General features: G+C 47.2%; 27 non-coding genes across 27 annotated transcripts; 6 read left to right on the forward strand and 21 right to left on the reverse strand.

The window, feature by feature from the left end:
- Positions 1-41: 41 nt before the first annotated feature.
- Positions 42-114, reverse strand: trnav-aac (transfer RNA valine (anticodon AAC)). Its single transcript has one exon. It is a non-coding gene; the product is annotated as a tRNA-Val (tRNA).
- Positions 115-479: 365 nt separating this feature from the next.
- Positions 480-551, forward strand: trnad-guc (transfer RNA aspartic acid (anticodon GUC)). Its single transcript has one exon. It is a non-coding gene; the product is annotated as a tRNA-Asp (tRNA).
- A 110-nt stretch (positions 552-661) lies between these two features.
- Positions 662-734, reverse strand: trnav-cac (transfer RNA valine (anticodon CAC)). The gene has a single exon. It is a non-coding gene; the product is annotated as a tRNA-Val (tRNA).
- A 101-nt stretch (positions 735-835) lies between these two features.
- trnav-aac (transfer RNA valine (anticodon AAC)) lies at positions 836-908 on the reverse strand. Its single transcript has one exon. It is a non-coding gene; the product is annotated as a tRNA-Val (tRNA).
- Positions 909-1273: 365 nt separating this feature from the next.
- Positions 1274-1345, forward strand: trnad-guc (transfer RNA aspartic acid (anticodon GUC)). Its single transcript has one exon. It is a non-coding gene; the product is annotated as a tRNA-Asp (tRNA).
- A 110-nt stretch (positions 1346-1455) lies between these two features.
- trnav-cac (transfer RNA valine (anticodon CAC)) lies at positions 1456-1528 on the reverse strand. Its single transcript has one exon. It is a non-coding gene; the product is annotated as a tRNA-Val (tRNA).
- A 101-nt stretch (positions 1529-1629) lies between these two features.
- On the reverse strand, positions 1630-1702 carry trnav-aac (transfer RNA valine (anticodon AAC)). Its single transcript has one exon. It is a non-coding gene; the product is annotated as a tRNA-Val (tRNA).
- Positions 1703-1953: 251 nt separating this feature from the next.
- Positions 1954-2026, reverse strand: trnav-uac (transfer RNA valine (anticodon UAC)). The gene has a single exon. It is a non-coding gene; the product is annotated as a tRNA-Val (tRNA).
- Positions 2027-2126: 100 nt separating this feature from the next.
- Positions 2127-2199, reverse strand: trnav-uac (transfer RNA valine (anticodon UAC)). Its single transcript has one exon. It is a non-coding gene; the product is annotated as a tRNA-Val (tRNA).
- A 360-nt stretch (positions 2200-2559) lies between these two features.
- Positions 2560-2631, forward strand: trnad-guc (transfer RNA aspartic acid (anticodon GUC)). The gene has a single exon. It is a non-coding gene; the product is annotated as a tRNA-Asp (tRNA).
- Positions 2632-3174: 543 nt separating this feature from the next.
- On the reverse strand, positions 3175-3246 carry trnad-guc (transfer RNA aspartic acid (anticodon GUC)). The gene has a single exon. It is a non-coding gene; the product is annotated as a tRNA-Asp (tRNA).
- Positions 3247-7932: 4686 nt separating this feature from the next.
- trnav-cac (transfer RNA valine (anticodon CAC)) lies at positions 7933-8005 on the reverse strand. Its single transcript has one exon. It is a non-coding gene; the product is annotated as a tRNA-Val (tRNA).
- A 277-nt stretch (positions 8006-8282) lies between these two features.
- On the reverse strand, positions 8283-8355 carry trnav-cac (transfer RNA valine (anticodon CAC)). Its single transcript has one exon. It is a non-coding gene; the product is annotated as a tRNA-Val (tRNA).
- Positions 8356-8456: 101 nt separating this feature from the next.
- On the reverse strand, positions 8457-8529 carry trnav-aac (transfer RNA valine (anticodon AAC)). Its single transcript has one exon. It is a non-coding gene; the product is annotated as a tRNA-Val (tRNA).
- Positions 8530-8894: 365 nt separating this feature from the next.
- trnad-guc (transfer RNA aspartic acid (anticodon GUC)) lies at positions 8895-8966 on the forward strand. Its single transcript has one exon. It is a non-coding gene; the product is annotated as a tRNA-Asp (tRNA).
- A 110-nt stretch (positions 8967-9076) lies between these two features.
- trnav-cac (transfer RNA valine (anticodon CAC)) lies at positions 9077-9149 on the reverse strand. Its single transcript has one exon. It is a non-coding gene; the product is annotated as a tRNA-Val (tRNA).
- Positions 9150-9250: 101 nt separating this feature from the next.
- On the reverse strand, positions 9251-9323 carry trnav-aac (transfer RNA valine (anticodon AAC)). Its single transcript has one exon. It is a non-coding gene; the product is annotated as a tRNA-Val (tRNA).
- A 547-nt stretch (positions 9324-9870) lies between these two features.
- Positions 9871-9943, reverse strand: trnav-cac (transfer RNA valine (anticodon CAC)). The gene has a single exon. It is a non-coding gene; the product is annotated as a tRNA-Val (tRNA).
- A 101-nt stretch (positions 9944-10044) lies between these two features.
- Positions 10045-10117, reverse strand: trnav-aac (transfer RNA valine (anticodon AAC)). Its single transcript has one exon. It is a non-coding gene; the product is annotated as a tRNA-Val (tRNA).
- A 251-nt stretch (positions 10118-10368) lies between these two features.
- trnav-uac (transfer RNA valine (anticodon UAC)) lies at positions 10369-10441 on the reverse strand. Its single transcript has one exon. It is a non-coding gene; the product is annotated as a tRNA-Val (tRNA).
- A 100-nt stretch (positions 10442-10541) lies between these two features.
- trnav-uac (transfer RNA valine (anticodon UAC)) lies at positions 10542-10614 on the reverse strand. Its single transcript has one exon. It is a non-coding gene; the product is annotated as a tRNA-Val (tRNA).
- Positions 10615-10974: 360 nt separating this feature from the next.
- trnad-guc (transfer RNA aspartic acid (anticodon GUC)) lies at positions 10975-11046 on the forward strand. Its single transcript has one exon. It is a non-coding gene; the product is annotated as a tRNA-Asp (tRNA).
- Positions 11047-11592: 546 nt separating this feature from the next.
- On the reverse strand, positions 11593-11664 carry trnad-guc (transfer RNA aspartic acid (anticodon GUC)). The gene has a single exon. It is a non-coding gene; the product is annotated as a tRNA-Asp (tRNA).
- A 4690-nt stretch (positions 11665-16354) lies between these two features.
- trnav-cac (transfer RNA valine (anticodon CAC)) lies at positions 16355-16427 on the reverse strand. The gene has a single exon. It is a non-coding gene; the product is annotated as a tRNA-Val (tRNA).
- A 277-nt stretch (positions 16428-16704) lies between these two features.
- On the reverse strand, positions 16705-16777 carry trnav-cac (transfer RNA valine (anticodon CAC)). Its single transcript has one exon. It is a non-coding gene; the product is annotated as a tRNA-Val (tRNA).
- Positions 16778-16878: 101 nt separating this feature from the next.
- trnav-aac (transfer RNA valine (anticodon AAC)) lies at positions 16879-16951 on the reverse strand. The gene has a single exon. It is a non-coding gene; the product is annotated as a tRNA-Val (tRNA).
- A 365-nt stretch (positions 16952-17316) lies between these two features.
- Positions 17317-17388, forward strand: trnad-guc (transfer RNA aspartic acid (anticodon GUC)). The gene has a single exon. It is a non-coding gene; the product is annotated as a tRNA-Asp (tRNA).
- Positions 17389-23507: the final 6119 nt, after the last annotated feature.

Below are 23507 nucleotides of genomic sequence, written 5' to 3' on the forward strand. Positions count from 1 at the left end.
GAATTTTTTTCAAATGGGCTGACGAAAAGGTTCATACAGCTTGTTTCCACCCGGTTTCGAACCGGGGACCTTTCGCGTGTTAGGCGAACGTGATAACCACTACACTATGGAAACTCGTCTGACTGTCAAATGAGAGCCGTATTGCAAAAAGTGGCATCGCGGACTGGCACCGGAGATGAAATTTTTCAAATGTGCTGACAAAAAGGTTCGAACTAGCTTGATTCCGACCGGTTTCGAACCGGGGACCTTTCGCGTGTGAGGCGAACGTGATAACAGCTACTCTATGGAAACTGCCCTGGCCACGCTTGGTGAGCTATCTTGCAAAGAGTGGCACCACGGACTGGCGCCGGGTCGTTTTTACTCTTGCGTGTTAGGCGAATGTGAACTACACTGGGGAACTCGTTGGTATGACAGTGTCAGTGTACCTTTACCTGCTGGATATCTGCCACTTGCACTGGGCACTTGCGGTGAAGAAGAGCTCCTCGTTAGTATAGTGGACAGTATCTCCGCCTGTCACGCGGAAGACCGGGGTTCGATTCCCCGACGGGGAGAGTTATACTTTTGGAACTGTTGTGCGAGAGCTGGCTTTCAAAAAGTGGCATCACGGACTGGAGCCGGAGAATTTTTTTCAAATGTGCTGACAAAAAGGTTCAAAACAGGTTGTTTCCACCCGGTTTCGAACCGGGGACCTTTCGCGTGTGAGGCGAACGTGATAACCACTACACTATGGAAACTTGCATGACTATTGAATGAGAGCCGTCTTTCAAAAAGCGGCATCACGGACTGGAGCCGGAGAATTTTTTTCAAATGGGCTGACGAAAAGGTTCACACAGCTTGTTTCCACCCGGTTTCGAACCGGGGACCTTTCGCGTGTTAGGCGAACGTGATAACCGCTACACTATGGAAACTCGTCTGACTGTCGAATGAGAGCCGTATTGCAAAAAGTGGCATCGCGGACTGGCAACGGAGATGAAATTTTTCAAATGTGCTGCCAAAAAGGTTCGAACTAGCTTGATTCCAACCGGTTTCAAACCGGGGACCTTTTGCGTGTGAGGCGAACGTGATAACCACTACTCTATGGAAACTGCCCTGGTCACGCTTGGTGAGCTATCTTGCAAAGAGTGGCATCACGGACTGGCGCCGGGCCGTTTTTACTCTTGCGTGTTAGGCGAATGTGAACTACACTGGAGAACTCTTTGGTATGACAGTGTCAGTGTACCTTTACCTGCTGGATATCTGCCACTTCCACTGGGCACTTGTGACGAAGAAGAGCTCCTCGTTAGTATAGTGGACAGTATCTCCGCCTGTCACGCGGAAGACCGGGGTTCGATTCCCCGACGGGGAGAGTTATACTTTTGGAACTGTTGTGCGAGAGCTGGCTTTCAAAAAGTGGCATCACGGACTGGAGCCGGAGAATTTTTTTCAAATGTGCTGACAAAACGGTTCAAAACAGCTTGTTTCCACCCGGTTTCGAACCGGGGACCTTTCGCGTGTGAGGCGAACGTGATAACCACTACACTATGGAAACTTGCATGACTATGGAATGAGAGCCGTCTTTCAAAAAGTGGCATCACGGACTGGAGCCGGAGAATTTTTTTCAAATGGGCTGACGAAAAGGTTCATACAGCTTGTTTCCACCCGGTTTCGAACCGGGGACCTTTCGCGTGTTAGGCGAACGTGATAACCGCTACACTATGGAAACTTGTCTGACTGTTGAATGAGAGCCGTATTGCAAAAAGTAGCATCGCGGACTGGCGCCAGAGAGAGATTTTTCAAATGTGCTGACAAAAAGGTTCAAAATAGCTTGTTTCAACCGGTGACCTTTCGCGTGTGAGGCGAACGTGATAACCACTACACTATGGAAACCTGAGAGCCGTCTTCCAAAGAGTGACTTCACGGACTGGAGCCGGAGACAAATTTTTCAAACGGGCCGACAGAGAATCACATGTGACATGTTTCCACCCGGATTCGAACCAGGGACCTTTCGCGTGTAAGGCGAATGTGATAACCACTACACTATAGAAACTTGCCAAACCGTTGCATGAGATCTGTCTTTCAAAAAGTGGCATCACGGACTGGAGCCGGAGAAATTTTTCAAACGGGCAGACACAAAATTTCGCTCGGCTTGTTTCCACCCGGTTTCGAACCGGGGACCTTTCGCGTGTAAGGCGAACGTGATAACCACTACACTATAGAAACTTGCTTGCAGATTACATGAGAGCCGTCTTCCAAAAAGTGGCATCACGGCCTGTCGCCGGAGACAGCTTCACATGGGCTCACAAAAAGGTACGGCCGGTTTGTTTCCACCCGATTCCGAACCGGGTACCTTCCGCGTGTGAGGCGAACGTGATAACCACTACTCTATGGAAACTGCCCTGGTCACACTCGGCGAGCTATCTTGCAAAGAGTGGCATCACGGACTGGCGCCGGGCCGTTTTTACTCTTGCGTGTTAGGCGAATGTGAACTACACTGGAGAACTCGTTGGTATGACAGTGTCAGTGTACCTTTACCTGCTGGATATCTGCCACTTCCACTGGGCACTTGTGACGAAGAAGAGCTCCTCGTTAGTATAGTGGACAGTATCTCCGCCTGTCACGCGGAAGACCGGGGTTCGATTCCCCGACGGGGAGAGCTATACGTTTGGAGTAAATGAATGCGTGTGTGTGCTTGTGTCTCGACGGGATCACCACTTTATTGTGGTGAGACACTTTGTGCGTCTCCATAACCCCGAGACTATGTCGGCCGGAGTCTCGCACTCCTGTCAGGGTCACCCAAGCCGTCTTTTTAAAGAGCTAAAATAGAGAGGACCTGTAAACATAGTTATTCAAATTTTTATATGAAAAGCCTATACAATTGTGTTAGTTGCAGATATATTTGTGAAGTCTCAACCAGCTCTGTGCAGTGTGCTCTCCAAACTCCAAATCTACCAACATCATAGTTCACTTCAATTCCGACGAGGCACCATTTCTGTTGTGAACATGTAGTAACAAATGAGCAAACTAATTAAATAATGAATTTATAATTCAGTTAATGGGGTGGAATTCCACTGCCTGCAGTTAACACAAACTGTCACACAAAAACCACTGCAGTTGGTACATAATAACTTTGCTGCAAACACGTTAACACACTTTGGTAGACAACATACCCGACGCTAGTTCACATGAAGAAAATTACTCCCCGTCGGGGAATCGAACCCCGGTCTTCCGCGTGACAGGCGGAGATACTGTCCACTATACTAACGAGGAAGTCAAAGAAGCCAACTTGTCACTAGAACTGGCCGCGCCGCGTAGTGGAGTAAGTTATATCGCACTACATTTCAGAGAAATCTCAAAGTGTTCATTTAATAGCACACCACCTGCTTTTTTTAAAGACACATTATTCACTCCATGTGAGGCCAACGGTTTTGATGAAATGAGACACATTTTGGTTACACCTTTTTTGTTACAAATTGTTTTTAATACATCAAATGTATAGCGATTCTTTCCACCCCAATCTTCAATCAATCTTGAAGGCACTTTGCACAATTTTGCTACAAAATCAAACTTGTAACCCAACGCTACATCTCGACTCCAAAGTAAGCCCATCGTTAATGCTAATTACATATGGACAAAGTGCACCCTAGCGGCCTGCTGGCTACAAAGGGATCAAGAATTGTCCCTGCATGTTACGTCACGAGATCTCTTGTGTGTGTGTGTGTGTGTGTGTGTGTGTGTGTGTGTGTCATAACTTGTCATTGTCATTTACATTCAAAACGGTAATACATTTAAAGCAGACATGGTGTCCAAAGAGAATCCTCAAGGTGGGAAGCGGCACAAGGAGGAAATCTATCTATATTGCTCAATTGGAACTTTTTCCAGTTTGTTATTCAACATCTATACGCCTGTGAGTCTACACCACTGAACTCATGGATGCACTTGCTGACAATGTAGGCAGTAGACACTAAAAATGCTGCATAAACACCCTTAGTCACTGATGAGCAAGCTCCTCAAAGTCAGACAGCTGCTTCATCTGCTCCACTTGCATAGAATGTCTTCTCACAAGCTTCTTCTTGCACTTGGGTCCACCTCTCTTTGGTGTGCTAGGTGCTACTGGAGCTAAGGATCGAATACCGCTGGCCAAAGTCTTGCTACTGGCGCCAATGTCAGGAATGGGAGGGTTGGGGTTGACATTGAGAGGGGGCAGGTGGCCCGGCCTTGTGTGGGAGATGTGATCAAGAAGCAGGGTGCCAGAGCCTCTCCTCTCCAAGAGGCCTGGCGGACGCCGGCGGACGGTGCTGGGTGAGGACGTGCTGGTGTTGCTGTCCAGGGACTCTCTGGAGCTGGTCAGTATGGCCAGAGGGGAGGTGTTCATTTTCCGTCGCTCCATTGGCACCTTGGGGGAGTCCAGCATGACGGAGTCGGAGTAGAGCTGGGAGTCTGAGTCGTAGTGGTCGTTCCCCAGTCGCCGCTTGTGCATGGTGTCTCTCAGACTGGGATGCCCGACGTTGGCGCACTCCTGCTCGGTGGGCACGGTGCTGCGTCGTGCCAGAGGCTGGTGCTGGCCCAATGATCTTTCGTAGGCTGCTTTTGAGGTTGGGGGAACCGACAGCGAGGTTGTTATTTTGCAGCCTTGCTCGCCCACCAGTGGTAAAGCCATCTCTTTGCCATCCACGCTGCTCTGCCGAGATAAAGTGGCCCGGACCGGAGCCGGAGAAAATTTTCAAATGGGCTGACGAAGAGGTTCATACGGCGGGTTTCCACCCGGCTCCGAAACGGGGACCTTTCGCATGTTAGGCAAACGTGATAACCACTACACTATGGAAATTTGTCTGACTGTTGAATGAGAGTCGTATTGCAAAAAGTGGTCTGATCTTGGTTTTGGCTTTGAACCTGTTAAGGTCTAAGAGCCTGCCATCAGTTCTGTACCAAATTGGGATTCCGTGTGGTAGTTCTTCGTTGATGAGGTGGAGTATGGCGGCAGTGAAGACAAGTCAAGTCAAGTCAAGTCAAGTCAAGTCAAGTCAAGTCAAGTCAAGTCAAGTCAAGTCAAGTCAAGTCAAGTTTATTTGTATAGCCCTAAATCACAAACAGTCTCAAAGGGCTTCACATAGCCAAAATTGACAATTATTCTCAAAGCATCCCCTGATCTTAAGCTCCCAAAAGGGCAAGGAAAAACTCAAAAAACCCCTGCCAGGGGAAAATGAGAAACCTTGAGAAGGGACCACAGATGGAAGGATCCCCCTTTCGGGATCACCAGGTTAAAGACAGAGAACAGGGTGGGTGCAATGATGCATCCCTGTTTGACCCCTGTCTCTACAGTGAAAGGCTCAGTCAAGGAGCTGTTGTTGAGCACTGTGGCTGTCATTCCGTGATGTAATAAACGCAGTATTCTGACGTATTTATCCGGGCAACCATAGCTCAGAAGGATGCTCCATAGGGCCTGGCGATCCACCGAGTCAAAGGCCTTTGTCAGGTCTATGAAAGCCATGAACAAAGGCTGTTTATGCTCACGGCATTTCTCCTGGAGTTGGCGTGCTGTAAAAATCATGTCTGCAGTGCCTCTAGCTGGGCGAAAACCGCACTGCGATTCTGGGAGAACTTCCTCAGACAGTGGCGGTAGGCGGTTGGCAAGAACACGAGCAAGTACTTTGCCAACTGTTGAAAGGAGCGAGATGCCCCTATAGTTTCCACATTCCGCTTTGTCCCCTTTCTTGAAAATGGTCACTACCAGAGCATCCCTGTGCTCCGAGGGGAGTACTTCTTTTTCCCAGACCTTCAGAAAGAGGGAATGGAGGTGGCGCTGGAGCTCTAGTCCACCTTCCTTTAGGACCTCAGCTGGGATCCCATCTGGCCCAGAGGCCTTGTTGTTCTTCAGGCTCCTGATGGCATCTTGGACCTCTGCTAAAGTGGGAGGTTCACCCATGTCTTCCCTGATGGGACTCTGAGGGATGTGACTGAGGAAATCTGACTGAGTTGTGCTGTCACGGTTGAGGAGTTCCTGAAAGTGCTCTCTCCACCGGTTGTTTATGGACTCATTGTCCTTCAACAGCTCCTGCCCGTCTTTAGAGCGCAGGGCGTTTTGGCCGCGATGGCTTGGGCCGTAGACAGCCTTGGTAGCACTGAAAAAGCCTCTGGTGTCACCAGAGTCTGCCAAACTCTGGATTTCCAGTGCCCTTTCTGTCCACCAAGAGTTTTTAATCTGTCTCACCCGGCTCTGGACGTCAGCCTTGGCTCTGGAGTGAGCCTGTCTCTTTGCTGTGCAGGTGATGTCATTTTGCCGGACACGAAAGGTTTCCCTTTTCTTGGAGATGAGCTGTTCTATCTCTGTGTCGTTCTCATCAAACCAGCCCTGATGCTTTCTGGCCTTGTACCCGAGAGTGGCACTGCAGGTGTCGAGGATGGAAGACTTGAGCAGGCTCCAGTGTTCTTCAATGTCCTCAGGGTATTCCTGATTGAGGCTTTCTCCAAGAGAGGCCTGAAACAGCTGCAGGGCGGCAGTTTTATTCAGGGTCTCAAGGTTTAGTCTTTTGCAGTCTCCTCTTCCTCTTGAGTCTGATGGACATCGTGGATCGTATCAGGCGGTGATCTGTCCAGCAGGCCTCTGAATCCATCATGGCTTTTGCGATGCTCACGTCGCGCTGATCCCTGGCTCTGACGATGACATAATCAATACGATGCCATTGTTTAGAGCGAGGGTGTCTCCATGAGCCCTTGAGTTTGTTCTTCTGGCGAAAGATGGTATTGGTGATGATAAGGTCGTATTGAGCACATTTGCTAAGAAGCCAAACCCCGTTGGAGTTAATGTTTCCAATGCCTTCCTTTCCAATGGTGCCCTTCCAGAGGTGGTGGTCACGGCCCACTCTGGCATTGAAATCCCCCAATCTTGTCCTCCTTGGGGATTTTTGACAATACCTCATCCAGACAGGCATAGAAAGCCTCTTTTTTGTCCTCATCGGAAATGAGGATAAGTGCATAAGCACTAAGAACTGTTGCCGTCTGGTTGTTGGCCAGCACCAGACGGAGTGTCATCAGGCGCTCACTGATTCCCACAGGGAGTTCAGAGAGCTGACTGATCAGTTGGTTCTTGATGGCAAAACCAACCCCATGGATCCTAGGCTCATCTGTGGCCTTTCCTTTCCAGAAGAAAGTGTATCCACCCTTTTCCTCCTTCAGATGACCTTCCTCTGCCCGTCGGGTTTCTGAAAGAGCAGCTATGTCAATCCGGCATCTTCTCAGTTCCCTGGCAATGATGGCGGTTCTCCTCTCCGGCCTATCACTGGTTACACTGTCCATTAGTGTGCGCACATTCCATGCTCCAAAATTCATGTTTCTGTGTTTTCGACCGCATATTGGCGATCCCTCTGAACGCGGTAATCCAGTCGGGAGGTTTGAGGCAGGCTATGTTTAGGGCACCTTTTCTAGCCCCTTCCCCCACAGGGGTGAGCAGAGTGGATCCTAAAAGGGGCTGCTCAGTCGTGGATGCAGCTACCGAAGAGCTCTTCTGCCTCGGTCCAAGAGCCCAACGATCATCTAACATCCACCGCCTGATGTGCCAACTTGTGACTAGGGGCTTCCAGACTTCACAATCCTGCCCCCGTTGCCACTTACCGGTCGCCACAGGACTTTTACGATTCGAAATGAAAGTTAATCCATTTGTATCATAACAGGACAAAAAGGATGTTGGTTTTGGCACTCTACTTCTCATTTATTAACGTTCAGAGCTCTGCTAACTGAAATAAAATAGCTACACAACGCCCAAAATAAGCAATCAACAGTGCTATTCAGGCTTGTTTCCACCCGGGGACCTTTGGCGTGTGAGGGGAACGTGATAACCACTACACCATGGACAGTGTCCCGACTGTCTCACGAGTGCCGTCTTCCAAAAAGTGGCATCACGGACTGGCGCCAGAGACGAATTTTTCAAATGCGCTAACAAAAAGGTTCAAAATAGCTTGTTTCCACCCGGTTTCGAACCGGGGACCTTTCGCGTGTGAGGCGAACGTGATAACCACTACACTATGGAAACTTGCATGACTATGGTGTGAGAGCTGTCTTTCAAAAAGTGGCATCACGGACTGGAGCCGGAGAAAGTTTTCAAATTGGCCGACGAAGAGGTTCATACGGCGGGTTTCCACCTGGTTCCGAAACGGGGACCTTTCGTATGTTAGGCAAGCGTGATAACCACTACACTATGGAAATTTGTCTGACTGTCGAATGAGAGCCGTATTGCAAAAAGTGGCATCGCGGACTGGCACCGGAGATGAAATTTTTCAAATGTGCTGACAAAACGGTTCGAAATAGGTTGTTTCCACCCGGTTTCGAACCGGGGACCTTCCGCGTGTGAGGCGAACGTGATAACCACTACACTATGGAAACTTGCATGACTACTGAATGGGAGCCGTCTTTCAAAAAGTGGCACCACGGACTGGAGCCGGAGAATTTTTTTCAAATGGGCTGACGAAAAGGTTCATACAGCTTGTTTCCACCCGGTTTCGAACCGGGGACCTTTCGCGTGTTAGGCGAACGTGATAACCACTACACTATGGAAACTCGTCTGACTGTCAAATGAGAGCCGTATTGCAAAAAGTGGCATCGCGGACTGGCACCGGAGATGAAATTTTTCAAATGTGCTGACAAAAAGGTTCGAACTAGCTTGATTCCGACCGGTTTCGAACCGGGGACCTTTCGCGTGTGAGGCGAACGTGATAACAGCTACTCTATGGAAACTGCCCTGGCCACGCTTGGTGAGCTATCTTGCAAAGAGTGGCACCACGGACTGGCGCCGGGTCGTTTTTACTCTTGCGTGTTAGGCGAATGTGAACTACACTGGGGAACTCGTTGGTATGACAGTGTCAGTGTACCTTTACCTGCTGGATATCTGCCACTTGCACTGGGCACTTGCGGTGAAGAAGAGCTCCTCGTTAGTATAGTGGACAGTATCTCCGCCTGTCACGCGGAAGACCGGAGTTCGATTCCCCGACGGGGAGAGTTATACTTTTGGAACTGTTGTGCGAGAGCTGGCTTTCAAAAAGTGGCATCACGGACTGGAGCCGGAGAATTTTTTTCAAATGTGCTGACAAAAAGGTTCAAAACAGGTTGTTTCCACCCGGTTTCGAACCGGGGACCTTTCGCGTGTGAGGCGAACGTGATAACCACTACACTATGGAAACTTGCATGACTATTGAATGAGAGCCGTCTTTCAAAAAGCGGCATCACGGACTGGAGCCGGAGAATTTTTTTCAAATGGGCTGACGAAAAGGTTCACACAGCTTGTTTCCACCCGGTTTCGAACCGGGGACCTTTCGCGTGTTAGGCGAACGTGATAACCGCTACACTATGGAAACTCGTCTGACTGTCGAATGAGAGCCGTATTGCAAAAAGTGGCATCGCGGACTGGCAACGGAGATGAAATTTTTCAAATGTGCTGCCAAAAAGGTTCGAACTAGCTTGATTCCAACCGGTTTCAAACCGGGGACCTTTTGCGTGTGAGGCGAACGTGATAACCACTACTCTATGGAAACTGCCCTGGTCACGCTTGGTGAGCTATCTTGCAAAGAGTGGCATCACGGACTGGCGCCGGGCCGTTTTTACTCTTGCGTGTTAGGCGAATGTGAACTACACTGGAGAACTCTTTGGTATGACAGTGTCAGTGTCCCTTTACCTGCTGGATATCTGCCACTTCCACTGGGCACTTGTGACGAAGAAGAGCTCCTCGTTAGTATAGTGGACAGTATCTCCGCCTGTCACGCGCAAGACCGGGGTTCGATTCCCCGACGGGGAGAGTTATACTTTTGGAACTGTTGTGCGAGAGCTGGCTTTCAAAAAGTGGCATCACGGACTGGAGCCGGAGAATTTTTTTCAAATGTGCTGACAAAACGGTTCAAAACAGCTTGTTTCCACCCGGTTTCGAACCGGGGACCTTTCGCGTGTGAGGCGAACGTGATAACCACTACACTATGGAAACTTGCATGACTATGGAATGAGAGCCGTCTTTCAAAAAGTGGCATCACGGACTGGAGCCGGAGAATTTTTTTCAAATGGGCTGACGAAAAGGTTCATACAGCTTGTTTCCACCCGGTTTCGAACCGGGGACCTTTCGCGTGTTAGGCGAACGTGATAACCGCTACACTATGGAAACGTGTCTGACTGTTGAATGAGAGCCGTATTGCAAAAAGTAGCATCGCGGACTGGCGCCAGAGAGAGATTTTTCAAATGTGCTGACAAAAAGGTTCAAAATAGCTTGTTTCAACCGGTGACCTTTCGCGTGTGAGGCGAACGTGATAACCACTACACTATGGAAACCTGAGAGCCGTCTTCCAAAGAGTGACTTCACGGACTGGAGCCGGAGACAAATTTTTCAAACGGGCCGACAGAGAATCACATGTGACATGTTTCCACCCGGATTCGAACCAGGGACCTTTCGCGTGTAAGGCGAATGTGATAACCACTACACTATAGAAACTTGCCAAACCGTTGCATGAGATCTGTCTTTCAAAAAGTGGCATCACGGACTGGAGCCGGAGAAATTTTTCAAACGGGCAGACACAAAATTTCGCTCGGCTTGTTTCCACCCGGTTTCGAACAGGGGACCTTTCGCGTGTAAGGCGAACGTGATAACCACTACACTATAGAAACTTGCTTGCAGATTACATGAGAGCCGTCTTCCAAAAAGTGGCATCACGGCCTGTCGCCGGAGACAGCTTCACATGGGCTCACAAAAAGGTACGGCCGGTTTGTTTCCACCCGATTCCGAACCGGGTACCTTCCGCGTGTGAGGCGAACGTGATAACCACTACTCTATGGAAACTGCCCTGGTCACACTCGGCGAGCTATCTTGCAAAGAGTGGCATCACGGACTGGCGCCGGGCCGTTTTTACTCTTGCGTGTTAGGCGAATGTGAACTACACTGGAGAACTCGTTGGTATGACAGTGTCAGTGTACCTTTACCTGCTGGATATCTGCCACTTCCACTGGGCACTTGTGACGAATAAGAGCTCCTCGTTAGTATAGTGGACAGTATCTCCGCCTGTCACGCGGAAGACCGGGGTTCGATTCCCCGACGGGGAGAGCTATACGTTTGGAGTAAATGAATGCGTGTGTGTGCTTGTGTCTCGACGGGATCACCACTTTATTGTGGTGAGACACTTTGTGCGTCTCCATAACCCCGAGACTATGTCGGCCGGAGTCTCGCACTCCTGTCAGGGTCACCCAAGCCGTCTTTTTAAAGAGCTAAAATAGAGAGGACCTGTAAACATAGTTATTCAAATTTTTATATGAAAAGCCTATAGTACAATTGTGTTAGTTGCAGATATATTTGTGAAGTCTCAACCAGCTCTGTGCAGTGTGCTCTCCAAACTCCAAATCTACCAACATCATAGTTCACTTCAATTCCGACGAGGCACCATTTCTGTTGTGAACATGTAGTAACAAATGAGCAAACTAATTAAATAATGAATTTATAATTCAGTTAATGGGGTGGAATTCCACTGCCTGCAGTTAACACAAACTGTCACACAAAAACCACTGCAGTTGGTACATAATAACTTTGCTGCAAACACGTTAACACACTTTGGTAGACAACATACCCGACGCTAGTTCACATGAAGAAAATTACTCCCCGTCGGGGAATCGAACCCCGGTCTTCCGCGTGACAGGCGGAGATACTGTCCACTATACTAACGAGGAAGTCAAAGAAGCCAACTTGTCACTAGAACTGGCCGCGCCGCGTAGTGGAGTAAGTTATATCGCACTACATTTCAGAGAAATCTCAAAGTGTTCATTTAATAGCACACCACCTGCTTTTTTTAAAGACACATTATTCACTCCATGTGAGGCCAACGGTTTTGATGAAATGAGACACATTTTGGTTACACCTTTTTTGTTACAAATTGTTTTTAATACATCAAATGTATAGCGATTCTTTCCACCCCAATCTTCAATCAATCTTGAAGGCACTTTGCACAATTTTGCTACAAAATCAAACTTGTAACCCAACGCTACATCTCGACTCCAAAGTAAGCCCATCGTTAATGCTAATTACATATGGACAAAGTGCACCCTAGCGGCCTGCTGGCTACAAAGGGATCAAGAATTGTCCCTGCATGTTACGTCACGAGATCTCTTGTGTGTGTGTGTGTGTGTGTGTGTGTGTGTGTGTGTGTGTGTCATAACTTGTCATTGTCATTTACATTCAAAACGGTAATACATTTAAAGCAGACATGGTGTCCAAAGAGAATCCTCAAGGTGGGAAGCGGCACAAGGAGGAAATCTATCTATATTGCTCAATTGGAACTTTTTCCAGTTTGTTATTCAACATCTATACGCCTGTGAGTCTACACCACTGAACTCATGGATGCACTTGCTGACAATGTAGGCAGTAGACACTAAAAATGCTGCATAAACACCCTTAGTCACTGATGAGCAAGCTCCTCAAAGTCAGACAGCTGCTTCATCTGCTCCACTTGCATAGAATGTCTTCTCACAAGCTTCTTCTTGCACTTGGGTCCACCTCTCTTTGGTGTGCTAGGTGCTACTGGAGCTAAGGATCGAATACCGCTGGCCAAAGTCTTGCTACTGGCGCCAATGTCAGGAATGGGAGGGTTGGGGTTGACATTGAGAGGGGGCAGGTGGCCCGGCCTTGTGTGGGAGATGTGATCAAGAAGCAGGGTGCCAGAGCCTCTCCTCTCCAAGAGGCCTGGCGGACGCCGGCGGACGGTGCTGGGTGAGGACGTGCTGGTGTTGCTGTCCAGGGACTCTCTGGAGCTGGTCAGTATGGCCAGAGGGGAGGTGTTCATTTTCCGTCGCTCCATTGGCACCTTGGGGGAGTCCAGCATGACGGAGTCGGAGTAGAGCTGGGAGTCTGAGTCGTAGTGGTCGTTCCCCAGTCGCCGCTTGTGCATGGTGTCTCTCAGACTGGGATGCCCGACGTTGGCGCACTCCTGCTCGGTGGGCACGGTGCTGCGTCGTGCCAGAGGCTGGTGCTGGCCCAATGATCTTTCGTAGGCTGCTTTTGAGGTTGGGGGAACCGACAGCGAGGTTGTTATTTTGCAGCCTTGCTCGCCCACCAGTGGTAAAGCCATCTCTTTGCCATCCACGCTGCTCTGCCGAGATAAAGTGGCCCGGACCGGAGCCGGAGAAAATTTTCAAATGGGCTGACGAAGAGGTTCATACGGCGGGTTTCCACCCGGCTCCGAAACGGGGACCTTTCGCATGTTAGGCAAACGTGATAACCACTACACTATGGAAATTTGTCTGACTGTTGAATGAGAGTCGTATTGCAAAAAGTGGTCTGATCTTGGTTTTGGCTTTGAACCTGTTAAGGTCTAAGAGCCTGCCATCAGTTCTGTACCAAATTGGGATTCCGTGTGGTAGTTCTTCGTTGATGAGGTGGAGTATGGCGGCAGTGAAGACAAGTCAAGTCAAGTCAAGTCAAGTCAAGTCAAGTCAAGTCAAGTCAAGTCAAGTCAAGTCAAGTCAAGTCAAGTTTATTTGTATAGCCCTAAATCACAAACAGTCTCAAAGGGCTTCACATAGCCAAAATTGACAATTATTCTCAAAGCATCCCCTGATCTTAAGCTCCCAAAAGGGCAAGGAAAAACTCAAAAAAACCCTGCCAGGGGAAAATGAGAAACCTTGAGAAGGGACCACAGATGGAAGGATCCCCCTTTCGGGATCACCAGGTTAAAGACAGAGAACAGGGTGGGTGCAATGATGCATCCCTGTTTGACCCCTGTCTCTACAGTGAAAGGCTCAGTCAAGGAGCTGTTGTTGAGCACTGTGGCTGTCATTCCGTGATGTAATAAACGCAGTATTCTGACGTATTTATCCGGGCAACCATAGCTCAGAAGGATGCTCCATAGGGCCTGGCGATCCACCGAGTCAAAGGCCTTTGTCAGGTCTATGAAAGCCATGAACAAAGGCTGTTTATGCTCACGGCATTTCTCCTGGAGTTGGCGTGCTGTAAAAATCATGTCTGCAGTGCCTCTAGCTGGGCGAAAACCGCACTGCGATTCTGGGAGAACTTCCTCAGACAGTGGCGGTAGGCGGTTGGCAAGAACACGAGCAAGTACTTTGCCAACTGTTGAAAGGAGCGAGATGCCCCTATAGTTTCCACATTCCGCTTTGTCCCCTTTCTTGAAAATGGTCACTACCAGAGCATCCCTGTGCTCCGAGGGGAGTACTTCTTTTTCCCAGACCTTCAGAAAGAGGGAATGGAGGTGGCGCTGGAGCTCTAGTCCACCTTCCTTTAGGACCTCAGCTGGGATCCCATCTGGCCCAGAGGCCTTGTTGTTCTTCAGGCTCCTGATGGCATCTTGGACCTCTGCTAAAGTGGGAGGTTCACCCATGTCTTCCCTGATGGGACTCTGAGGGATGTGACTGAGGAAATCTGACTGAGTTGTGCTGTCACGGTTGAGGAGTTCCTGAAAGTGCTCTCTCCACCGGTTGTTTATGGACTCATTGTCCTTCAACAGCTCCTGCCCGTCTTTAGAGCGCAGGGCGTTTTGGCCGCGATGGCTTGGGCCGTAGACAGCCTTGGTAGCACTGAAAAAGCCTCTGGTGTCACCAGAGTCTGCCAAACTCTGGATTTCCAGTGCCCTTTCTGTCCACCAAGAGTTTTTAATCTGTCTCACCCGGCTCTGGACGTCAGCCTTGGCTCTGGAGTGAGCCTGTCTCTTTGCTGTGCAGGTGATGTCATTTTGCCGGACACGAAAGGTTTCCCTTTTCTTGGAGATGAGCTGTTCTATCTCTGTGTCGTTCTCATCAAACCAGCCCTGATGCTTTCTGGCCTTGTACCCGAGAGTGGCACTGCAGGTGTCGAGGATGGAAGACTTGAGCAGGCTCCAGTGTTCTTCAATGTCCTCAGGGTATTCCTGATTGAGGCTTTCTCCAAGAGAGGCCTGAAACAGCTGCAGGGCGGCAGTTTTATTCAGGGTCTCAAGGTTTAGTCTTTTGCAGTCTCCTCTTCCTCTTGAGTCTGATGGACATCGTGGATCGTATCAGGCGGTGATCTGTCCAGCAGGCCTCTGAATCCATCATGGCTTTTGCGATGCTCACGTCGCGCTGATCCCTGGCTCTGACGATGACATAATCAATACGATGCCATTGTTTAGAGCGAGGGTGTCTCCATGAGCCCTTGAGTTTGTTCTTCTGGCGAAAGATGGTATTGGTGATGATAAGGTCGTATTGAGCACATTTGCTAAGAAGCCAAACCCCGTTGGAGTTAATGTTTCCAATGCCTTCCTTTCCAATGGTGCCCTTCCAGAGGTGGTGGTCACGGCCCACTCTGGCATTGAAATCCCCCAATCTTGTCCTCCTTGGGGATTTTTGACAATACCTCATCCAGACAGGCATAGAAAGCCTCTTTTTTGTCCTCATCGGAAATGAGGATAAGTGCATAAGCACTAAGAACTGTTGCCGTCTGGTTGTTGGCCAGCACCAGACGGAGTGTCATCAGGCGCTCACTGATTCCCACAGGGAGTTCAGAGAGCTGACTGATCAGTTGGTTCTTGATGGCAAAACCAACCCCATGGATCCTAGGCTCATCTGTGGCCTTTCCTTTCCAGAAGAAAGTGTATCCACCCTTTTCCTCCTTCAGATGACCTTCCTCTGCCCGTCGGGTTTCTGAAAGAGCAGCTATGTCAATCCGGCATCTTCTCAGTTCCCTGGCAATGATGGCGGTTCTCCTCTCCGGCCTATCACTGGTTACACTGTCCATTAGTGTGCGCACATTCCATGCTCCAAAATTCATGTTTCTGTGTTTTCGACCGCATATTGGCGATCCCTCTGAACGCGGTAATCCAGTCGGGAGGTTTGAGGCAGGCTATGTTTAGGGCACCTTTTCTAGCCCCTTCCCCCACAGGGGTGAGCAGAGTGGATCCTAAAAGGGGCTGCTCAGTCGTGGATGCAGCTACCGAAGAGCTCTTCTGCCTCGGTCCAAGAGCCCAACGATCATCTAACATCCACCGCCTGATGTGCCAACTTGTGACTAGGGGCTTCCAGACTTCACAATCCTGCCCCCGTTGCCACTTACCGGTCGCCACAGGACTTTTACGATTCGAAATGAAAGTTAATCCATTTGTATCATAACAGGACAAAAAGGATGTTGGTTTTGGCACTCTACTTCTCATTTATTAACGTTCAGAGCTCTGCTAACTGAAATAAAATAGCTACACAACGCCCAAAATAAGCAATCAACAGTGCTATTCAGGCTTGTTTCCACCCGGGGACCTTTGGCGTGTGAGGGGAACGTGATAACCACTACACCATGGACAGTGTCCCGACTGTCTCACGAGTGCCGTCTTCCAAAAAGTGGCATCACGGACTGGCGCCAGAGACGAATTTTTCAAATGCGCTAACAAAAAGGTTCAAAATAGCTTGTTTCCACCCGGTTTCGAACCGGGGACCTTTCGCGTGTGAGGCGAACGTGATAACCACTACACTATGGAAACTTGCATGACTATGGTGTGAGAGCTGTCTTTCAAAAAGTGGCATCACGGACTGGAGCCGGAGAAAGTTTTCAAATTGGCCGACGAAGAGGTTCATACGGCGGGTTTCCACCTGGTTCCGAAACGGGGACCTTTCGTATGTTAGGCAAGCGTGATAACCACTACACTATGGAAATTTGTCTGACTGTCGAATGAGAGCCGTATTGCAAAAAGTGGCATCGCGGACTGGCACCGGAGATGAAATTTTTCAAATGTGCTGACAAAACGGTTCGAAATAGGTTGTTTCCACCCGGTTTCGAACCGGGGACCTTTCGCGTGTGAGGCGAACGTGATAACCACTACACTATGGAAACTTGCATGACTACTGAATGGGAGCCGTCTTTCAAAAAGTGGCACCACGGACTGGAGCCGGAGAATTTTTTTCAAATGGGCTGACGAAAAGGTTCATACAGCTTGTTTCCACCCGGTTTCGAACCGGGGACCTTTCGCGTGTTAGGCGAACGTGATAACCACTACACTATGGAAACTCGTCTGACTGTCAAATGAGAGCCGTATTGCAAAAAGTGGCATCGCGGACTGGCACCGGAGATGAAATTTTTCAAATGTGCTGACAAAAAGGTTCGAACTAGCTTGATTCCGACCGGTTTCGAACCGGGGACCTTTCGCGTGTGAGGCGAACGTGATAACAGCTACTCTATGGAAACTGCCCTGGCCACGCTTGGTGAGCTATCTTGCAAAGAGTGGCAACACGGACTGGCGCCGGGTCGTTTTTACTCTTGCGTGTTAGGCGAATGTGAACTACACTGGGGAACTCGTTGGTATGACAGTGTCAGTGTACCTTTACCTGCTGGATATCTGCCACTTGCACTGGGCACTTGCGGTGAAGAAGAGCTCCTCGTTAGTATAGTGGACAGTATCTCCGCCTGTCACGCGGAAGACCGGGGTTCGATTCCCCGACGGGGAGAGTTATACTTTTGGAACTGTTGTGCGAGAGCTGGCTTTCAAAAAGTGGCATCACGGACTGGAGCCGGAGAATTTTTTTCAAATGTGCTGACAAAAACGTTCAAAACAGGTTAGATGTTAGGGTTTTCAGGTTAGTTTGATCCTATGATTATGTTGGAATGTAGACTGTAATGATTAAATCAATCACGTCTGGCCCTCACAATGTAATAATTAAATCAACCACGTCTGGCCCTCACAATGTAATAAGTAAATCAATCACGTCTGGCCCTCACAATGCAGAGTCTGTTTCCCACAATAGTGTAAAACACCCCCTGCTCTGATCTTATCAGAGGCCGGGGGTTCACCAAACCTGTCCACTCCCACCCCCACTCTGTTCCTCCTAATAAATATGCCCTTGCAGGGAGGAGACTTTTAGACTTCATTCCTTCAACGAGTGAACTCTCCACCTGCAGGTGTCTAAAAGAACTTGCCTTGTCTTCCGTGTGGTTCTTGCAAAATAAGTTGGAGTGAGCAAATCTCTAACATTTTGGTGCCGAAACCCGGGACCCTCATACCCATCATCTGGCTGACGGAGGACGACGCGCTGTACACCGTCGACGGGCCAGCGTCCACTAGCCGGACCTGGTAAAGAAAGACCTGGGAAGGAAATTCTTCGCTGGGCCAGCATCTTAGGTCTGCCTTCGTCTGACAGAGGTGGATTGACGGGACCCGGCAGTGCAACGAACCAGGGGACAAGTAAGTTCTTGAAATTGTGTTGTGTTGTTAAACGCGTAACACATAGAGGTGCACGGGAGATAGCTTGGGTTCAAGTCCCAGTGGAAGAAACAGGCTAAGAAAGGCAGAGCTTCTTTTTCGTTCATCGAAGAAGTGTGTAGACTCTTCTTTGTCTGTTTTTCCGAGCTGAGGGATCTGGCTTGGGTTAAAGTCCCAGTGGAAGGAACGTGCTAAGAAACACGGAGCTTCTTTTTTGTTAATCAAAGAAGGGCGTAGATTTTTCTTTGTATGTTTTTCCAAGCCAAAGAATAGCTTGGGTTCAAGTCCCAGTGGAAGAAACGGGCTAAGAAAAACAGAGCTTCTTTTTCTTAATTGAAGAAGGGTGTAGATTTTTTCTTTTGTCCGTTTTTCCAAAGCTGTTTGGGAGGGTTTTACACCCATCCCTAGATAGGCCTAAAAAAGCGCTGGAGTTTGTGTGATTGAGTGTGTGACTGGTAGGATAAGTTGACTAAGAAGCAGTTCTAGCATTGATCCACGGCAATAATACAGGCTAGTGATTTGTTGAAAGGTCAATTTAAACCTGCATTGAGGATCCTCAAAGAAAAAAAATTGAAAAAAAAAATTGTAAAACCTTAAGCTACTAAAATTAAGATGGGAAATAAGAACGGTAAATCTCTTGCTCTGCTCTTCTTTAAAACGAGAAGTTCATGGCAAGTAGATTTCTTAATTGTATGCAATACATGCTGAAGTGGAAGAAAATGTATGGAGTACAAGGAAATTTGAAATGTGGAAGAAGTGGATTGTGCTAAAATGTGGTTGAAAGCTTCACAAGAAAGAAGAGAACAAATCCAAAAGACAAAAGATAGAAAGTTGAAAAGTGATGAGGCCGCCATTCAATTGAGATTTGAAAAAGAATTCAGGGTGCATAGTGGCATCCCATTCAATGATACAGCTGAGGGTGCTTATCAACAACAGCTCAAAAATGCGCTCCTCACTAATTTCCGCCCTGAAATAGGCAACTTGGTGAGGAAACATTTGGTGGAAGTGGATGTTGCAAGTGTGACAACAACTATGCAATGGGCCAGACATGCTGGAAAAGTGATCAAAAAAAGGCAAAAGTTCTGATGTATTTCATCTAGATAATGATGATGATGAACTAGATGAAGATACAACAGTCTTCTTCCAAGGGTCCCAGCAGGTTAGAGGGAGAGGTAGAGGCCAACAAGGTCGCAGGCCGCCATATAATTCAAAACCCCCACGAGATTCTGACAACTGTTGGAACTGTGGGAAACGAGGACACTTAGCAAGAGTGTGTCGTTTTGCAAAACAATATCAATCAAAGGGTGGAGGAAAGAGCAGAGGAGAAGCCAAATGTTTAGCATGACAAGCTTCCTCCTCTTTGACCGCTTATGCTCATACAGAGAAAGAAAGAATAGATGCCCATATGACAGCAAAACATGTCATTGTCAGATTATTAGAATTTTTTTTAGATTATTAGAAGTCCTGTCCATCCAAGAAGTATGACAATGCTGTTTGTATGCCCAAATTACAAATGACTAGAGCTCAAATTGTGTTACACTGAAGTTAAAATATGCAAATCAAGTGGTAAAGAAATGCAACTTGCTTCTAGAAGATAAATAAATAAAATTAGAATGTGCTGTCCTCGTGTGCATGGGAGGGACCAGCTCATGATCGACCACAGGAAATGGCCAGCCTGTGACGAATCATTGTTGCTGGGAACTACCTTTTGCATGCGAGAGCTGTGCATGTGTGTGCGTATATGTTAAAATGATGAACATTGGCTAAAGTTTTAGTATAAAAAAAATTTGCTAGACTGTGGTCTATCCAATTTGCACCGCAGAACAGAAATGATTTTGGAAGATAAAAATGAGAGGAAAAAGAGAGAAATCTGTTTGCAAGCAGAAACTAATCCACACTAGTGCATGTTAAGTGTCGAGCCCACATGAGAAATTCGGAAAAAAAAAAAAAAAAAAAAAAAAAAAAAATGACAGAACATGCTTTCAGGAATTGGAAGAAGCTAAACTGTGAATTTAAGATTTTGCAATGCTACATTTAATAGGAATAATTGATTGGTTGTGTTATAAGATTATACAAAATTCTAAATGCAAGCTAAATCTGAGAGATTGAGTTCTTCAAATTTAAAAACAAAGAAAAAATTCAGATTAATTTGCCAGTTGTTTGTTTCAGTTAAGTTTTTTTTTGAATTGGTGGATTGTTCTACCAGGAAAGCTAAGTTGAAAATGATATATGAATGTTGTGTGGTGAGCTTGGATGAATTGGGACCAATGTGATAGAAAGACTCCTTTTTGGAGACTGCGTGTGAGATGCAAATGAACATTGATGAATGATAGCCTGAATGAAAAGAAATTACAGGTTGAATGGTTGAAGTCGTTGGCGACTACTATAGAGAATTAGTAGAGCGACTTTGATGAAAGAGTGATTTTGAGCAGGTTGAATGTTAGGAAGAAACGCGTAGCTTTTGGATTGATAATTAACTAGAAAAAAAATGGAGAACCAGTAACACATGTAGAAGATGTGTGAACTGAGAAATTGAGAAGCGTTTTGGAAAGTAAGTCAAATTAAATAATGATGGAATCGTATGTAGTAAAGAACACATTCTCCCAAAAAGTTTGTCAAGGTGTGAGGCATGGGCGTTGCCAGGCCTCAAAAAGGGGGGGAGTGAGTAGGACAGATAGTGGAAGATAGTAATAATACAACACTTTATGACAATGAATTTTCGAATACATTTGGTGTTATATTGTGGTAAATTTTTTGTTCTGGTGTAGATAGGTTAGCAACACGAGAGATTTAGAGGTTCAAAAGAAAGACAGTTAAAAGAAAACATTTTTGATTTGGACAATTGCAGGCTAACAGGAACATGAGAACGATAAGAACTACGAGGGGAGATCCAATTTCATTGGGGAGATTGAGAATTCACAGCACCATACTCTAAGTCACATTTTTGAGCAAGCATGACAATAACATGTGATAGGTCAAGACATACAGATCAGGGCTTGATGTGGAAAGCAGACCTCGATGAGTTGATTTTCAATAATGATACTGAAGACAACATACTGTCCGATTAAATTGGAACTATAGATAGATAAAATGTAGCTCAAAAAAAAAAAAAAAAAAAAAAAAAAAAAAAAAAAAAATAGGATGAGTTGCAGGATTTACGATATAAAAACGAGACCTCTGTTATTAGAAGAATTTGAAGTTTGGTAAACAAACATTACCAGCAAATTGATGGAAGCAGCTACATTTGGAGATAGTCTTACAAGTGTTCAAACCAGCCTGTCATTCTCAGTGTCAGGGCCCCTGAAACCCAATCCGAGTCTTCGCCTGCAGCCGTGAACAACCACAAAATGGTGCCTGGCTCTGAAGCACCTTTGACCTTTGGCGAAGGACAAGAAAAGACTGCTGTTGTGCTTGGAGGAGGACAAGTACACTCCAGAGGAAATACAACATCCTCGGGGACGAGAAAAGACAGTGGAAAGCGGAGGAACTCACAATGATGAAAATTGACTCATTTGAACAATGGACTCATTCAAGAGTGATGGATGGGGTCGCTCTGAAGCAACAACAAAAGAACACCAACTTGATAGGGTGAAGTGCGGCAAAAAGATATGGACTTGGAGTGTCTGACAACCAAATCGCACTCCTTGCTACGGCGTTCCCAAATTTGGTGAAGCTTGGTTCAAAGTGGAAGGGAGGTTCATTGTGCACTGAGTTTGACAGAACTGAGGAGATTTGATAAATAAATAAATAAAAAATTTGAAAAATACGTAGGGCTACAGATTATAATCAGAGATTGAACGGATTTGGATAAAACAAATAGGCTAAAACGGTAGGAAACAAGAGCAAGATCTTATATTTTGGCTCATCAAGCTTAAGACGTAGAGGTCGAGTTATATAAATTTTAGAACAGGACATTTGGCAGTCAGGAGGAAGCTAGGTTGCTCAATGTACCTACTCAATACAATAGTAAGGTTTTTTATACCACAGTGGAGGTTGGATGGTCAGAAAGTTAGGTACGTTCAATTTTTGACATTCACACAATCATGCATAGGAGTCACAAGGCGACAGTTAACAAGACAATGACTGCAATAGGGGCCACCTACGACTGCACCGACATGGAAAAGTAGAAGTGAGAGAGCAGAGTATGGGATTATATGCTAAAACGTCTGCTATACAGTTACCAATAGGAGATTCTATCAAGAGAAGCTACATGAGAGATGGATTAGAATCTCTTTGTCTGCGTGGGTGCGTGTGTGTGTGTGTGTGTGTGTGCGTGTGTGTGTGTGTGTGTGTACACCCTGTGTGGGTGCGAGCGTGTGAGGACAAAGAAGACATGGATAAGACAATCTCTTTTAAACCAGGAGGCAATAAATGGGAACGCCCCTGTCATAAATAGTTTTTGGTTAAAGGGAATCATTAGGAAGTGTTCAAACTCTTCCCGCAAACATTCCTATTTGCCAGTTAAATGGGCACTACAATTGACTACGAGAGTTGCAAACAACAGATGAAGAGCAGTCCTTGGCAGATTATATGATCAGGACGCTCAAACTGTGTCAAAGACAAATTTACTGCCGCTTGATCTTTCCTCCTCACAGGTCGACAACCCCATCAATCCAGGAGACTGGGTCTACATCGAGGTCATCAAAAGAAGGAACTGGGCCAGCCACGACGGGAGGGACCATTCCAAGTCTTGCTGACTACACATGTTGCATCCAAGGTTGCAGGACCCACAAATGCATTAACGACGACTGCTCTCCAGGAGGAAACTGGATGGGAGCTTTGGACATCACCGCTGTGTGCCAGGATGAGAGAGCCGTTTTCAAGGTGTAAGGGCTCTACTACCAACATGGCTGCACCATCGGACGGGACCTACTTCAGCCAGAAGTTCAGAGGCACTGCCCCACCTGCATCCTATGAGTGCACGTGCCTGTTCAGTACGGATCATGGTTTTGTGGTCACAGGAGTTGTCCGATGCTGCCTGCCAACTGGACAAGAGTGTGTGCGCCGGTGTGTGTGACAGACCTCACCTACAGACTAGAACATCATCAGCTGACGAAAACACGGGCACATATACAACTTCTTAGACGTGACAGTTGTGATAATGATAATGAGACGTGGATTGCGTAGATGCTGTTCTGTTGAGCATGTTTTACAGAAACTTGATGATTTGACCATCGAAAATGCTTCACAAGTGATGGATACAATGATGTACTGTTTCTGTGTTTTTGTTTTTTATTGATAGCATTCTGGTCGTCTTAGGCAAAGGGACCGTGTAAGAATTTTCCTGCTAATAACATCTGGCCAGCAGGTTTTTCGCTTACACAATAAGTTTGAGGTAATGCCTCATCTTCACTGGAAAGTGTTGCT

Source organism: Syngnathus scovelli, chromosome 6 (genome assembly GCF_024217435.2).
Source record: "Syngnathus scovelli strain Florida chromosome 6, RoL_Ssco_1.2, whole genome shotgun sequence".
Taxonomy (NCBI): domain Eukaryota; kingdom Metazoa; phylum Chordata; class Actinopteri; order Syngnathiformes; family Syngnathidae; genus Syngnathus; species Syngnathus scovelli.